Source organism: Lissotriton helveticus, chromosome 2_1 (genome assembly GCF_964261635.1).
Source record: "Lissotriton helveticus chromosome 2_1, aLisHel1.1, whole genome shotgun sequence".
NCBI classification, from domain to species: Eukaryota; Metazoa; Chordata; class Amphibia; order Caudata; family Salamandridae; genus Lissotriton; species Lissotriton helveticus.
The window spans coordinates 454,345,685-454,362,279 of record NC_136059.1 but is presented as its reverse complement, the minus strand read 5'-3'; the positions used below and the strand labels follow the sequence as shown (position 1 = coordinate 454,362,279).

Genomic DNA, 16,595 nt, shown 5'->3' with positions numbered 1-16,595 from the left:
GGTTGAGATATTGTTGCCCGATACATGTACAGCCAGATCTCAACTCGGTCTATGGGTTATACTCCTGTCGCCTTTTCCTAGATGTGGGGCCAGACCTCCTCTCATATCGCAGAGCTACACTTCAGGATGTACCTAAAAAATGGTGGCATGAATGTAGAAATGACCCAGCCTACGCCTCCGAGTATTGGGCCATGCAAGAGACTCTGATTTCACATTTTCTGTGTGGAGGCCCATCTTTTATTTACACACCCTCCGGCTTCACAGTTAGTCTACCAAATCTGGAATGACACCCTTCGTGCACAGGGTTGGGGCAGGTGCCTTTCGAGGGAAACTCTGCTGTGCACCGGACACTGACTTCCACAGGTATCATCTCTAAGGGATTCCATGAGTGCGACATAATTGGAATCACAACCCTAGGAGATATCAAGGCAGGAACAACATTTAAGTCCTTTTCGAGCCTACAAGTGGAGTTTAAGTTACATATAACTCAATTCTACCACTAACTACAAATCAGGCATGGGCTCCAAACTTTATACAACCTATCTGAAAGACCTTCTTGAGTTCAGCCCTCTGGAGGCCTAGGTACTACTTAAAACCCCATACATCACAAATTGCCTACATTATGTCTACTGACTCCAGACTCTTTCCCTAATCTATGAGAAACCTTGACATGAGACCTTCAACATTTGGATGATGATGTCTGGGGAGAAGCTCTAAGCTTCCCCAGAGATGCAGCCATAGCCATCCAATTCAGCATCATAAAATTCAAGTACTTACACTGGGTCTACCTAACACATTCTAAACTGTGGCAAATGTAAATAATTGCCTCACCACTCTGTTTGTGCTGCACTACCCATAAAGGAGACTTCTTCTACATAGTTTGGACCTGCCAGGGTCTTACCCCTTTCTGGATGGTCTGAGCAGAGTCCTGGAGTGACCGCTTTCCAACAAACCCAAACATACTTTCCTTGAGGGCAATAGATACAAAAGAACCCTACAATGGATAGGAATAAAAGAGACATTGCCAGGCACTGGAAGTCCGCAGATGCCCCTCCACTGGAGGAATGGCGGATCTGCCTGGGTAGGTGCATGGCACTGTCAAATCCGTATATGCAGCCAGAGGCTGCCCTTAGAAACACAGGAGGGTATGGGGAAGCTAGGCCCGATACCCGGGGTTTGCACTTAACTCACTCAAAGACCACCCACCCTCAGTCCATACATGCAGAGATGCAGGCCTGCGGAGCATTCAGCACACCTTGGCAGGATGCAGAGGGGAGGGCGAAGGATGTTGTAGGTACTTCAGCTGGGAGAGAGAGGGGAACCGATAGCACTATTCATACACTGCGTCTTATTGTATCATACTGGGACATATTGACTGAATACTATCTCACTCCGGTGCAGACACTGAACTGTCTTATGTTCTATTTTCTAGTATATAAGATGAAAATGCCAATAGGATGTTATTTTAAAAACAATTGTATGAAAGAGTGGCTTATCACCATCATCGGGATCCTTAGCCAAGCTACTACCAGCCTGTTTCCAATTACTCTAAGCAAGAGGAATACCATCCTGTTTTAAATGTCTCATTTCTACATATTGCCTGATTCTGGAAGTCATGAACCCTATTTACTACTAATTTGTCAATATTCTGTGAACTTCTGTTGTGCTGTGATGTATTACTGTGATTGTGCTATGATCTACAACAGAAAGGGGTCAACAAACTTAGATATGGACCTTATGCCTGACTAGCTTGACTGGAGGGTGTGGCCGTGATTACAATGACTTTTTGAACACTATGTTTTGCATGGTGTTTCGTAAACTCCTTTTTCAAATATACTCCATCCTTCTAAACCCTCTGTCACAAGGGCTATTGTTGTGGGGATTCAGCACATATACATAACTATGCACAGGAAAACAGGACCTCAGTGAATAGGGGTGTACCAACCTACCACACTAGTACCCAAAAACCCAAACCGACTAGCTATAGTGTCTCATTCGTTGTTCGTCTACAGCGAAGCTACCAATGATTAGACAACCCAGAACACGTCACACTATCTTGGGAATCGCGGGAGCCAGACACTCTTTCGCTTATTCACTCATACTTGTCCACAATGCGAGTCATCAGAGACACGGTAAAGTTTAAAATGTTTATTTCAACTAACACGCTCTGTGGTGCAGTACACATGCCAATACTAGCAGCGAAATGCATAAGCATAATATAGTCAGCATTGTTACAATACCATAGAATACAAACTGGGATATCATGTTACAAAAAACAGTGGAAAAGGACTAAACAACCTAACCACTCTCCCCATATCAAGAGATAGTTTATTATAAAAAAGAAGACCTCTGGGCTTTGTCAGCAGACCCCCATACCTCAAGGCCTAGATGCAATATTCCCATTGCAGGACAAGCACAGCTCTTCTTTCCGGAAAGGTGTCCCTCCAAGTGCTTGTATATGTATTGCGCTTGCAGTATTAAAGCACACGATTTCCAATAGTGCAGCTGTGTGTAGCATGTTCTGTCTAGTTGCGGGAGACCTTTGTATGCAGACTAAACCTCAGAGAACGTGCAAGGTAGAGAGTTCTCATGTGAAAGGGGCACAAACAGAGTCTTACGAAATATATGCAAAAACAGAATTCAAAATGTGTAAGCAGATATCAATAGCCTTGTCCATAAATTTGGAAAAAGCAAAGATGAAAGTCAATATAAAAAAACAAGTTCTGGAAGAAGCAGTAAGATAAAAATATAGTGGGAAAAAAGCATCCGAAACCCAAATGATGCCGACTGGCCATGTACGCTGGGACGCCCCGATGTTGGGGTAGCTATGCGCTATATTCCAGCTAACATAACATAACGTGTTCAATCCATCAAGCTGTAGGTGTAAAAGAATGCAATATCCTTCAAAAGGTGATCATTTAATTCTGTGGAAAAAAGAGATGCCATCCAATTTAGCAAACTGAAGGAACAAGAATGTTCTTCATAGTCTGGTGCCTCCATTAGCATTGCAGGATAACTTGTCTGATATTCAATGTAGCTTTGAAGAAGGAGATTCTGTGTAGCTTCACAAATATCTCATTGTGCCAAAATTCCAAGTGCAGCAGCACGCGCCATTAAGCCAGTCCCACAACAGTCCTGCTCATGAGCAACTAAAGGGCTCTTCAGCTGGTCGAAATCCGGGTCCGGACATGACGTATTTGAAATGCATAAATCCAATGCTCACATAAATTGACAGCAGCGGCATGAAAATACAGGTTGCACGCAAGTGAAATAAGCAAAACGGAAGGATAATCCATAAAACACTCTGAGTGTCGCAAGTGACAGTGTACCAAAGCATTCATGCATTCAGTCACGAAGCAATTGCAGCCGGCCCGGTCTGTGCAGCACCACAAGAGGAGCAGCCATTGCGTAGCAGGCACAGCAGAAGCAGGATTCCAGCGGCTAATGCCAATATTAAGGGAAAACCGCCAAAGACGCTGGAAATGATATAATGAATGAATACTGGTATTACACCAAATATAGGCTTAAAAAGAAGACACAAGGCCAGAACACACAGCTTTAGAAAAATGTGATGGACCCTGAATAGTCGACTCATTGAAAATGCAATGTATTAACTCCCCAAAATGTAGTGAGAGGTTTGTATTTAAAAGTGTTTGAATTTCAATGGCCGCACTAGCCACCTGGAGGGTGAAGGTTTCTTATGTGGAAGTCAGTGCAACTTCTTGTTGCATTAAAAGCACCTTTAATCTGCTCAGCTTGTTGAAATCTGATTTCAAAGTTGGTACTGAAGGCCAAACTGAACTATCTTGCAGCCCACGTGGGGGTGGAAAAAGCACATTATTGCACCAAATTACACGCTGGGAAACTGTTACAATGTATGGTATGTCAGCAAGCAAGCCGCAGCATTCCTGGTTATTTAAAATAAGATAGCTACCGTTAGCAAGCCGAGTGAACGTGGGAATGATTGCGGACACTGGTTTACCTTTCAAATCACACGCAAGGTTCGGAACTGACAAATTACATGCTCCATGCAATTGTGTGTTTTTGTAGACTACTGAATGCACTACTATGGAATCACAATCATCCCCGGTAAGGTAAACTTCAGTATCTTTCCTTAAACATCGATAAGTGAAAGGCAAGGACCACAGTTCATGTAGAAAGGCATTGCCAAGGGGTTCAAAGCGTCCTACAGGGTAATGTTTCGTGCAGAAGCTAAATTAAAACGGAGCGAAAGGTAAAGCTATAACCCCATGGAGGTAAAAGGTCTATTTTTTCAATGTGCAGAAGAGTGTAGGTAGCATTAAAGCTCAAATTTTTTGTTTCAAATCTGTTTTATTTTTCAGACAAAAAACCCGGCCACAGGACTATTTGATGCACAGCGTCAAGCCTACAACCCTACACAGGGCCGGCCGCGTAGCTAGGCAGCACATTAATATCTTTAGGAAGCTATGCAGAAAGCATAATTGTACCCAGCACTTCGCCTACAACCCCAGAGGGGCCGGCCGTGTCTTATGATGCATAGTGTAATGCCATCCGATCCTGCGAGAAGGCAAGACCTCTGAGGTCTGCCTTCGTAACAAACAGGCCACCAGCCCAAACTCAACAGTCGGACCAACAAGGCCCAAGAACCCACAGAATGGCGGAAAGAGAAAAGGAGAGAGGGGATAAAAGGAAAGGATGAAAGTAGACGGGGAAAGATCACACAGCAAGGATAAGTGCAGCGTGTGCAGGGGGGGTATGGGACAGTAAGCCCGATCCGGCATCATTGACGATGGGGTCTCAATGCCCGAGGGCATCTACGGAAGCAGTCTATCTGGATCAGGAGGAACAATAGCATCCTCAAAGAGACGCAGCGTCCTGAGCTTGGTAGGCACGTGGTGCGCATGTTCAACAGCACAGAGATATTTAACTAGGGGCTGCCAAACAGCCTTAAAACGCGTGTCGCGGGCTTGCAGCCGCGCTGTGAAGAGCTCCATCGTGACAACATGCCATAAATGCATAAACCAGGCTGCGATTGGAGGGGCTTCGGGTTTTTTTCCAATACAAGGCTATAAGCAGCTTGGCTGCTCCTAGCATTTGGAGCGCCAAGATCCAATCGCTCCGAGTGAGCGCCTTCAGGCCAGCAGGTTTGATACCTAGCAGGATTGTGCTTGTGGCTTCAGGTAAAGGGAACCCCAATACCCCCCTGATGTGGCTAAGGACCTCTTTCCAGAATATGGTCAACGACTGGCATGCCCATTAAATATGAATAAAATCCCTTGATGCAGACCAGCACCTCCAGCACAAAGGAGAGGATTTAGGAAACATCTTGTGCAGGCGCTAAGGCGTGTAATACCATTGAGTCATGAGCTTATAGGCATTTTCCAGCTGCAGGATGCTATGATATATTTTGGGAATATCCTGCCATAATCGACACCACTGTGCAGGATTAATGTCCTTGTCTGATGCTGACTGCCATCGGTGCTGATATGGGTGAGAGGGTGGCGTCTTTGGATTTTGCAGAATCTGGTAGATCCGGGACATCAATCCCTGTGAGTCAACAAAGGAGCGGGCCAGTTGTTCGAAGAAAGTGAAGGCGCGTGTAGCCGCCTGATGCATTTCCCCCTCGGACACCCAGTGCCTCAGCAGGGCGTATTGTAATCCTGCTTCCGATGGGACGCGAAACTCCTCCCTACATTGGGCATAGGTCTTAAGTGTACCCCCCTCAAACAGATCGTTCATCACCCTGCAGTTTCCCTGTGTCCACTTGGCGAAGGCGCACGTGCGATGTGCCGGCGGGAAGAACGGATACCGCCATTTAGGCACTCCTAGAGCGTGCCGCCCGATGATGCTATACAAGGTCCCAGATGGTTTGCCCAGTCACTGCCCGGTCCATATGCAGCCATCCCTTCTTACTCTCTGTCACCCCCCACTCTACTACAAAACAAAGGTGCGATGCCCAGCAGTAATCCACGAGGTTGAGGCAGGCCAGTCCCCCCCTGTCTCGAGGCGCCATCAGGAGCTTCTGAGAGAACCGAGGTCGCCTCCCGCCCCAAATAAAATTTGTGAGGTCGCGTTGGAGGCCTCGTATACAGTGCAGCGGGATGGGCGTGGGGAGGCATTGAAATAAATATAAAATTTGATTCTGCCCAGCCACGACAGGGCTCCTTGACTTACATTTGTGGTAAAAGCCCCATAAAGAAGGAACGTTTTACCACAGCAGCAAGTCAGGCTGAGGCTGTCCGAATGGGACGGCTCCATAAGAGAAAAGTCGGCGTCGTACGAGATGCAAAAATCCTGGTAAGCGCTTGTTGTGGTATGAAAAGGCTTAGAAAGGTCAAGTCATCCAGTGCTTAATTTGTAAAACTGCTGTCGATGGGCAGCGCTGGCCTACGGGATTCGGGGGATGTGCCCTCGCTTGGCCATGTCCCCAAATCCGTGTGTTGCATTAGTGTACGGTACCCTTCTTTGTCCGCGTCCCCCAAAGTCCGTAGGCCAGCACTGCACCTCGGTAGCAGTCAGTTCTGAATGCTTGTATGGGCGCCGCCGCTATTAGTTCGTCGTCTGCGTTTCTCAGCTGCTTCTGACCCGGAGAGGTTTTAATGGCGATGTCTCTTAGCAACAAAGCAGACTTCAGTGTCTCCTCGCGGCAGCCACTAGAAGCATTTCAGTGCGCCTAATGGCTCTCGGTTTGTTTGTTTGACCTTTAGTTAGATACACGGGGCATCTGCTCGCCGTATAAGTGAGCGCAGGGGGTCAGTCTGGGATTCTTGACCGGCCATTTCAGGGGAAGCAGCCACTGAGAGGCATACAGAAGCAGTCAGTGTTCGATTCTGCCTCTGACCCCCAGCCGGAGACCGCACTGGCTATTAACAGGGAGGCCACGGCTTGCCACTTGTTTTCTCAATCCCCGCCTCAGTGCATCACTCGTAGTTCGAACCATGACAGGCTATAGCAGGCTTACGGCTGGAACGGTGCGCTGACACCACACGGCAAGACATTGGCATAGGTGGCAAGGGTGCCCACGGCTCTTATGATCGCCAGAGCAGTAGTCCATGCCACCAGGTCAGCTAGTAAAAAAGTAGGTGTAATGAGGTTCAGTAGACCCCTCACATTCCAGAGCCCCGGTGCTACTGCACCTGCTGCACCAATGATGGCTAAGCTCGAGTCAGAAGCGCAAGCTTTGACACAGCTGGCCATAACCGGGAAACACTGCTCAGCAGCAGTTCTCAGTGTTATTTAAATCGTCTCTCACGGCGGAAAAGGACGCATTGAACTGAGAAATAGCAACACTATTTCCATCCCATTCCTATACAGCAACAGTTGACACAGGGATCGGAGTTTCAAGTAGTTAAATTATTATTTCACTGCCACTGTTTTCGTCTGAAAGGTTCCCGCAGGTCAAAGCTACCAACGTTTGAAGGGGGGCGAGCAGGAGAGGCACGAAAAACGGGGCAAATCATATAAGGTTTGGCGCAACACATACCACTTCTGCATGTTATGCCTTATTTCATGGTTTGAAAACGGAATACTGGTTCTGGTGATTATTTTGTTAACAAGTAATCTGTGAGAATTGAGGGCATTCCTCTTTCCACTCATACAACCATTTCACATCCTTTTAGTATGCTTGCTGTAATCTTTTTACCTGCTTTCCGTACACTCGTCCCCTCATCCTTTCCTCGTCTCTCTTGTAACAGGGATCACACCGACCAGTGCTTAATCTGTAAAAGAGTAAGTGCTGCGGCCCAAAGATTTTCTCAGAAGCCCAATGAGTTAATGTGTTGAATTATACAGTGAAATTTCCTCTTGCTTAAGTGGATTTTTTCTTAATTTTTTATAATTAGTTGGATTAGTTTAATGTCCTTAGCAGACAAGAAAAACTGATTGTGTTCGACTTCTTTCGTGTTATTGTGTGTGTGTGTGTGTGGCTCTGTGTGTGTGTGGCTCTGTGTGTGTGGCTCTGTGTGTGTGTGTGTGTGGCTCTGTGTGTGTGTGTGTGGCTTTGTGTGTGTGTGTGTGTGGCACTGTGTGTGGCTCTGTGTATGTGTCTTTGTGTGTGTGTGTATGTGTGTGTGTGTGTGTGTCTGTGTAATTATTTGTCTTTGCCCCCCTCACATCAAAAATGGGGGCAGACAGAGCCCCAATTGTTCCCCATTGCGGGGCGTTGTGCGCCTGGATAACTGGATGTCGGCTGTGTCTGCGTGGAAGGGCCATATGGCTATGCACGGATTGTGGGAAGGGAGGGAGGACGACGAGGCGGGGGCCCTGGGGGGCTTGTGAAGGGGGAGGACGCCTTAGGTACACCAGCAGGTTAGGGTTAGAGGTATTCACCGCGCAGAACCTACCTCGAGACGAGAAAGCTCTTCAGTGCATTAGTGTGCCACTCGGAGGGCACGAGGGGCAGGGAGTGCACACACGGACAGAGCTCTTGTGAGATGTGCACATATCTCAGGGGCCAGGCACAGCGCTTTATTCTACACACTCTGCAGCAACAAGGCAGAGAGAGCAGACACTTCCATATTAGCGCTTCATGCATGAATTACGGCAACATAGCTCCAAGAGCATACCCAACTCTGTGTGCACTTCTTCTAGCAACTTTGATCTCACAGCTGAAGATGTGTGTGAGTTCGCAGATCCCAGGTCACAGACTTGTGCCAGTGCGCGCATGTTTATGTCTCAGCATCTGCCCAAAAGGGGCACAGTGAGCTCTGTGTTCAGCGGTGCGGGGGGAGAGGTGCCCTCCCTGGGCCATGTGTTTGTTATTTAAAAATGTGCAGGTTCAGTAAACGGTCGCACGCATTCACAGAGACGCAAGGAGATATACACAACTATTTCAGCAGCTGTATCGTGTTGTGCCTCGCACTGTGTATGCCTCGACAACACACTGTCTTTGCTAAGGTGCACCGCTGTGTTTTTCTTTTGTACACACGTAGGTCTCTTTTTAAAAAAGTAGGCATTTTATTTCAGAAGAGTTCTTTTTATTGGGGTTGTGCTGAAGTTAAAATATGCCCCTGTTTAATTATATACGAATTACTTGATACGGGGACCGCTATAATGGTTCACTGACACCAGTAACACGCGCAAAGCAACGAAAAATATAAGTATTGTTTTGTGGAGCCCCGGCGCAGTGGGCGGTGCCGAGTAGAGTTCATTTAACAAAACGGAGCATTCTTAAATGCACCCCGAACTGTATCAGGTGGGTCCGGCGGACCTAGGCGCAGCCCGGACATCTATCTGCGCAATCCAATAAAGTGTCGCCCATTTCAATGGCGTCGAGCCCGGTGACGGCGTCAGAAAGAGACTCCAAGCTGCGCCGTTCATGGTGCAAGATGGCGGCCTCCGGAGGAGAGTTTCATGCAACGTGATCAAGTTATTCGCTAATTAGCATTGGTTTGACGACCTGCAGGGATCGGTAGAGCCGATCCGTGCCTTGCCTGATATCCCAATGCCTTCGAGAACTTGAATAACAGGTAATCAGGTAATGCTTAGCTGAAGAAAGCATCGCGTACCACTGTGGCACAACTGACCACATTCACACGCTTAAATTGTGGGATTTAGATAATTGAATCAAAACTGTTTGTTTAATATTAAAGGGAAACCGTGGCGATGCGCTTGACAATACTCCTTTCCATAATGCTTCCTGTGCATTGTTTTTTCATTCAAGCAGTCAATCTGGCATTGCTTCCTACTTAGAACAACACAATACTTCTGTGTAACCAGGGACTGGAAGCAGCATTATGAGTCCTTGGATTTATTTAAAAAAAAAAAAAAAAAACAATGCTAATAATGTTTATTGTTTTAAAGACTCTAACACACTTACTTTATTTACCCGGGACTATTAATTTAATGTCTTCAGTAACCCTGTGACCTAGAAATTGGAAACTACACAGCTCCTGTGAGTCTCTTTTTGGTGCCCAGCAATTTGACGCTGTCACCCATACTCGCAACTTCTATTTCCACCATAGTCACTTTGTATGTACTGTATACATGTTACCCAAAAGGCTGTGTGTGTTTGTGTGTGTGTGTGTGTGTGTGTGTGTGTGTGTGTGTGACTGTGTGTGTGGCTGTGTGTGTGTGTGTCTCTGTGTGTGTGTGTGTGGCTCTGTGTGTGTGTGTGGCTGTGTGTGTGTGTGTGTGGGGGCTCTGTGTGTGTGTGGCTCTGTGTGTGTGTGGGGGGCTCTGTGTGTGTGGGGGGGGTCTGTGTGTTTGTGTATGGGTCAGTGTGTTTGTGTGTGGCATTTGCGAGAGATTATGCTATTGGTATTGTAAATGACAATGCCATTTATTTATCTGTTTTCAAAACCAACACATAAATCAAAATGTTGTTATTTACAATGCCAATAGCTCTAACTTTTGCAAAGGCGAGACCGTTGCATTGTAAATGCTTGTTAAAATCACTGTAAGTTTATGATTTGCGTTTATCCAACTTGATAGTTTCTCATAAGGTAATTTGGACACAATGTTATTAGTTCAATCAAGCATTACCAATTGGCTGTGAGTTTGGATGTTTTTTATCTGCCTTTCTAGAGACTGAATTGAAGTATGATCCCTAGTTGATTAGATCTCATTTTGCTTCGCAAAGATAGGAAAGGTCCTTGGCTCGCCATACTGCAAGAACCTTCATCAGTCAGTGATCGTAACTTTTTAATTTTTCAGTGCCCTGTCAATTTCAGTAAATGTGTAATGCATTTGTGTAAGTTTTAAAGCAGTTGAAATAGAATTACAAAAATCATACCAGACTACCGAAATGTACACAAAACTCCAGCTGAAGACTCAAAAACAAGAGGCTTACTTAAGAGGCCACCCCTAGAACTACACAATACTCTATAAAGGCCTCCAGAGTGGACACACTACACAAATTGTGGCCCAGTCTTCCTGTTTCCTCTGGGTTTGCCCTTCCGTTTGCACCTTAACCTCACTATTGCTCTTCACAAGATCTTACCAAACTCTTAAATCATTTATTTTTTAATTACTCATAAAAAACAAATCTACCACTACATTCATCTGGATATATCAGAAAAAACTTTCACTTGCTAGCCATACCTAATCTGAAAACATTAGAAATGCCATCCTCGTACATGAGACCAGTCCGCGATTAAAGCCGGCCTTACTTCACCTACTGGCATTCTCCAGCAGATTGGGACTAAGAAGTACAGACACCCGTTTTCTGGAAAATCCGACCTTTAGCCTGCATAAATCCTTCTCTTGACATCCATTTCAACATAAAACACTCTTCCACCTGACCAACAAACGCTAACCTCACTCACAACTTTCAGGAAGCATTTCACGCATCCTAAAACCCACCTATTCAGACATTTGTTTTGTAGTTCTCTGATTGTATCATCCTTTTACCATACTTCTGGAACTCCTTCCTCTTAATGAAATGTTTTGGTGTACTCTTCCCAATAGTAGCCCTTCCCAACCCTAATTGCACTTCCTGAATGCTTTATATATACTCCTATAAATACCCCTTATAGCTCTGTTGTTTACCTCTGAGTGTTTTTGTGAAAAGTCTCAATGTAGGCACTCTTTTACATTATATGTAATGGAAAGCAGCCCAATACATTACTTTCTCGGTGCAATATAAATTTGTATTCACTGAAACACAAAAGTGCAAGACTCAGCTAGTGGCAGTCAGTCAGGGCCTGCCACACCTTTCCAGAAAAGGATCAACTTTTATGCGTCAGTCTTCGTCCTACTCCATTAGGAACATTGCTGCCCAAACTGCTAGACCAAGTCACCTCTAAACCATAACACAAACGACCCTAGCATGTTTTGGCCACATCATTGAGGTGCAGCTTGACTCATGTGGTGCTGTGATGATGAGACCCACATCTGAACATACCTATCACACGTACCCCCTTCACCCCTACCATCTACCAAGTGGCAGTGCAACAGGAAGGAATTAATTGAATTTCTATATGAACCTTGTCTCGTTTGTCTAGGTCTTCTCCCACCTACATCCTTCTACACTTCCACAGTCTGGGAAAACATCATTGCCCCAACTTGTGAAAAGAAACAGGTCCGGGAGTTTAAAAATGGTACCCACAATCCTCCATCATTCTGCTTTGCTTCTACATACAATGCCTATTTATTACAATAAAAAACAAAAGAAACACAATTGATGGACGGAATGCAGAACAAATCAAAACATTCACCCCCAGTCAAGAGATCTGGGTTAAATCCATCATTCTTTTGCTCACCATGCCACCCCAGTTTAGACCTGCCATATGCAAATCAGTCTTGACCCTGTGCCTCATGGGAACAGCCCAGCCTGAACTGCCAAGCCAAGTCCCCCCTGGACCGTAAACAAGGATCCTAGGACCGGTTTCGGGGCTTCACCCCTCTTCATCCAGGATAGCTTGATTCCAGTGGCACAGTGAGTCCTGGACCCACAGCTGGGCATACCTGGCGCACTTAGGGCGAGAAAGCAAAAGACACACAATTGATGGACGGAATGCAGAACAAATGAAAATATTCACCCCTAGTCAAGAGATCTGGGTTAAATCCATCATTCTTTTGCTCACCATGCCACCCCAGTTTAGACCTGGCCATATGCAAATCAGTCTTGACCCTGTGCCTCATGGGAATAATCCAGCCCAAACTGCCAAGCCAAGTCCTCCCTGGACCGGAAACAAGCATCCTTGCATATGGCTGGGTCCAAACTGGAATGGCATGGTGAGCAAAAAAACGATGGCTTTAGGCCCAGATCTCTGTACTGGGGTGAATGTAGGACATTGTTCTGCATTTTGTCCATCATTTGTTCTTTTGTTATAAACTACAATAGCCACATTCATAAACATACACAACATACACTTGGACGGAATTAGGTGATGAAACGGTGTACAACTCTGACTACACATTGATGAAACTCTCTCAGCCAGTGCCAAATAACTTATGTTTTGTGAGTGAGTGAAAAACCTTTAATTTACTGAATAGTGAGGGAAGATCTTTAAATGAGAACTTTTCTTTTTTTTCTGCGCCATCTGCCTTTTTGTAGTGTACACATCCCATACAAAGATTGAGAAACTCCAGACAATGTGTAAAAGAGCTTTCCTAAGCTTGTCATACAACAGGCTAAGGCTCTTGGTGTTTCAGAGCTGTGCACTCAGATTCACATGTTTAAACAACCTGGCCCTGAAATGGGGCACTATTTTTTATGTTTTTTCTTTCTAAGGCTTACATTCTCCGATTGCTTGCTATCTCAGAAAGCCCTTTCCCACTATACTCCTGAAACCCTAGATAAAAAATGCACTTTGACGCAAAAAAAATCAGAGTGACCCTCTTCTTATCTTCGTATACCCTCCTCTATGTCTCATGTCTGCTTGCCTCAATACTTCTTATTGCAATTCTGTAATTGACTGATACTTCGTTTCATAGAACATAACCGCTCTTTAAAACCTTATCACTGTAATCTAACATTTACCTGATCTCTGCAGCCTATATGTCTCACCAACCATTTACCTGAAGCCACACAGCTCCCACTATTGATCACACCTACCTGGTATTAATATGTCACAAATTAACTGCATTAAATGCATGCAATATTTTCTTGATGGCGCATGACTAATCACGATAACCGACAATAACCACTAAATTAACCACTAACCCTGGGTTCCACAGTATCTTGCTACTTGTCATAAAACGTCTCATCAGGAGAAGTAACGGCTATATAAATCCCAAAACAATTACTACCCACCCTGATGTAAACTGAGAATATCTAAAGACGATCTTATCGACATGCATTAGTAAGTCCTGGAACATCTAAACACGTTATGTGTTGAACACGTTAAAAATGAATTCATTTTATGTTGAAAGTTGGTTACTTTTTTAATATTGATCTGTAGAAAATAAGTATACCCTTATGTAAAGTTGCAACAAGGTGAAAGCATGTATTCAAATGCACTGGCATTTGCAACACATATTTTGTTGTCTTTTCCTTCGATGGCGTTTTAAATCTTGGTTAAGAATTAAATGTTTTTTTTAATGTTGGTGTAGCAATGTAAAAGCTGACATTCCAAATCGGATTGAAGGGAAAAAGACTGTTTGAAATGGGCAGAGATTTCCAGGCTCCGGGCCAGGTCGAGCAACCACCATTCCATCCCTCAGTAATAGTTCAAGCTGCATTGGTCTCAGCGGTGAACCACTGTTGCATCTACTTTTGAAATTGACATGAAGAAATCATGTTTTTTCTCATTTTTAATTTAATAGGTACACACAGTTTTGAGACAAACATGCATGTTTTTATAGCCACGTTCTTGAAATACAGACACACGAATTTCTAATATTATTCAATATTACTTGACGATGTTTCTTTTACTTTTTCTTATGTTCTTTTACAGTTTGTTTCCATGCTCCATGCATTAGGCCGAACTAAAATAGATACCTTTGAAAATAAATATATTTCATTTTTTTGGGAGTATACCACATTACAGAAGTGAAAGGCACCTTTGCAAAGAATATTTCTTCAAATATTGTTTTTGGATACTTGAATGCAATACTCTTCAAATAGAATGAGTAAATGGGTCTTTTTAGCCTAGTGGTTAACACCGGAAGCAGGAAGAGTCTGTTACAGAAAGGCTCAAAGGCATGATCCTTAATCCAAGCAGCAGTAGTCTAGACATTCTCTGATTTTCATATCACAGCACATTGGGCCTCATTTAGGAGAACCCTCATATTTTGGAAGGTAATAACGCACACAGTGCATATTTAATTTGGAAAGTATAATGGATAATTGGAGCCTCTGCTCCTGGACCATAGAACACATATACACATCCAGCACAGTCCGCCACCTGTCCCAAAGTCAATTGGCATCATTTAAGGGTCAATTATCTATACTTCATACAACGCAGTCCCCACCCGTACCACCCCTGAATCCTACGCACCCCTTTAAACCCTTACTAACTTTTACCCACCCCATAACCCTCAACCCTCCACCCTTTTTTAACTATGATATTTATGACATTTAAACAAAATACTTACCTGTGTGGTAAAGTACCAAAAAAAGTCCTGAGCCAAATTTAAGTGTGTTGTCATGTCCTGCGGGGGTAAAGACTGCATACCTTTTAAAGTGTGCCATTTCTGTGGAGCCTGGTACTATGTTGATCGAGAAACAAAACAGCATGGAGCTATTCTTTCATTTCTCAGGTTTCATTACTTCTGCTGGAAAGTGAATGAGGTCAGCTAGAAAAAAATCGTAAAGACAAAGTGACACATCTGTTCGTACAATGCAAGGACTTCAGTCCCTATAACCCAATGTCTAACTCTTGTTTATCAAACTTCTTCCAATTATGTACAATATGTTCATTGAAACCGGTCTTTTCTTTAATCTCAACCTGTCTCCTGTCCTTTCACGCACAGCTTTCAAGAGTGGAACATCATATTTATTTATTTATTAAATGAATTTGTAAGGCGCAACAGCTACCTACAAAGGGTTTCCCAGCGCCAGGACGGGGACTGGGAGCAGGAGAAGGCAAAAATCGGAAGAAGTTACTGATTGAATAACCAGGTCTTCAGGGAACTGCGGAAACGGGGATAGCTGGATTCTTTGCGGATAGCAAGAGGGAGAGTATTCCAGAGAGTAGGACCAAGATAGGAAAAGCAACGGCCACCCATCCTAGCAAGTTTAAATCTGGGCACCAAGAATTTTTACAGAGAAGCAGAACGGAGATGGCGATTAGGTACATATGGGCAAGTAAAAGAAAGCAGGTATTGTGGAGCTAAATCCCATTTGATCTTAAACATATAACTCAGGGCTTTAAATTTTATACGATTTTCCATCCTGAGCCAATGTAAGTCGCGGAGATAGCCGGAGATGGGTGTGATTCTGGGAACACTGCATAACAGTCTCGCTGCAGCGTTGTGCACCAGCTGCAGTCTACGGGTCACAGCCTTATTAGCACCCAGAAAAAGTAACTTGCCGTAATCCAGCCGTGAGGTGATAAGAGCATGGACCACAGTTTTCTGGGTGGTCTTAGGTAACATCCAAACGATTTTCCTAAGCCATTTTAAGATGGTGAAGCAGGTGGCTGTGACCTTGACTGCTTGATGATGGATGGATAAAGAATCATCGATATAGATGCCCAGATTACGGACGTGGCTGGAAGGCTGTCGAAGAGCTCCCATCTCAACAGGCCAATGTAATGGGCCCCATAGATTTTTCTCCTTGTCGAGAACTAAAACCTCGTTTTTTTCACCGATAAGTTTCAAGGAGTTCTGGTTCATCCATATAGCAATTCGCCTGAGGCCTGATTGGAGACAGGATGTAGAACCAGGGTCATACATATGTTCAAAAGAAATTGTTGAACCTTGATTGGTCATGGTGATGTCACATTATTCGTCACTAGTGTATGTTGTGTGCTAGAAAATGTATGACATTGTCTAATGTTTGTTTCCCCACATAACCCTACAGTTTAATAATTAAACACCTCTGCTTTTGTATTACTATTGATTTTATTTTCAGTATAACATTGATTGATTTATTCTGCCTATCTAGAAGTATATAAACATAAAAAGAGTCCTAAGTAACTGTTGAATATTTTTCATAGCTTATCCCCTTGTTGCTGAAGAACTCAAGTATACCCTTTAGAGACAGCACTGTTTTGCGCTTAAATTCT

General features: G+C 44.3%; 1 protein-coding gene across 1 annotated transcript in view; it reads left to right on the top strand.

The window, feature by feature from the left end:
• SLC38A9 (solute carrier family 38 member 9) overlaps positions 1-16,595 on the top strand; it is a 396,909-nt gene that overhangs the window by 301,334 nt on the left and 78,980 nt on the right. The window lies entirely within an intron of this gene.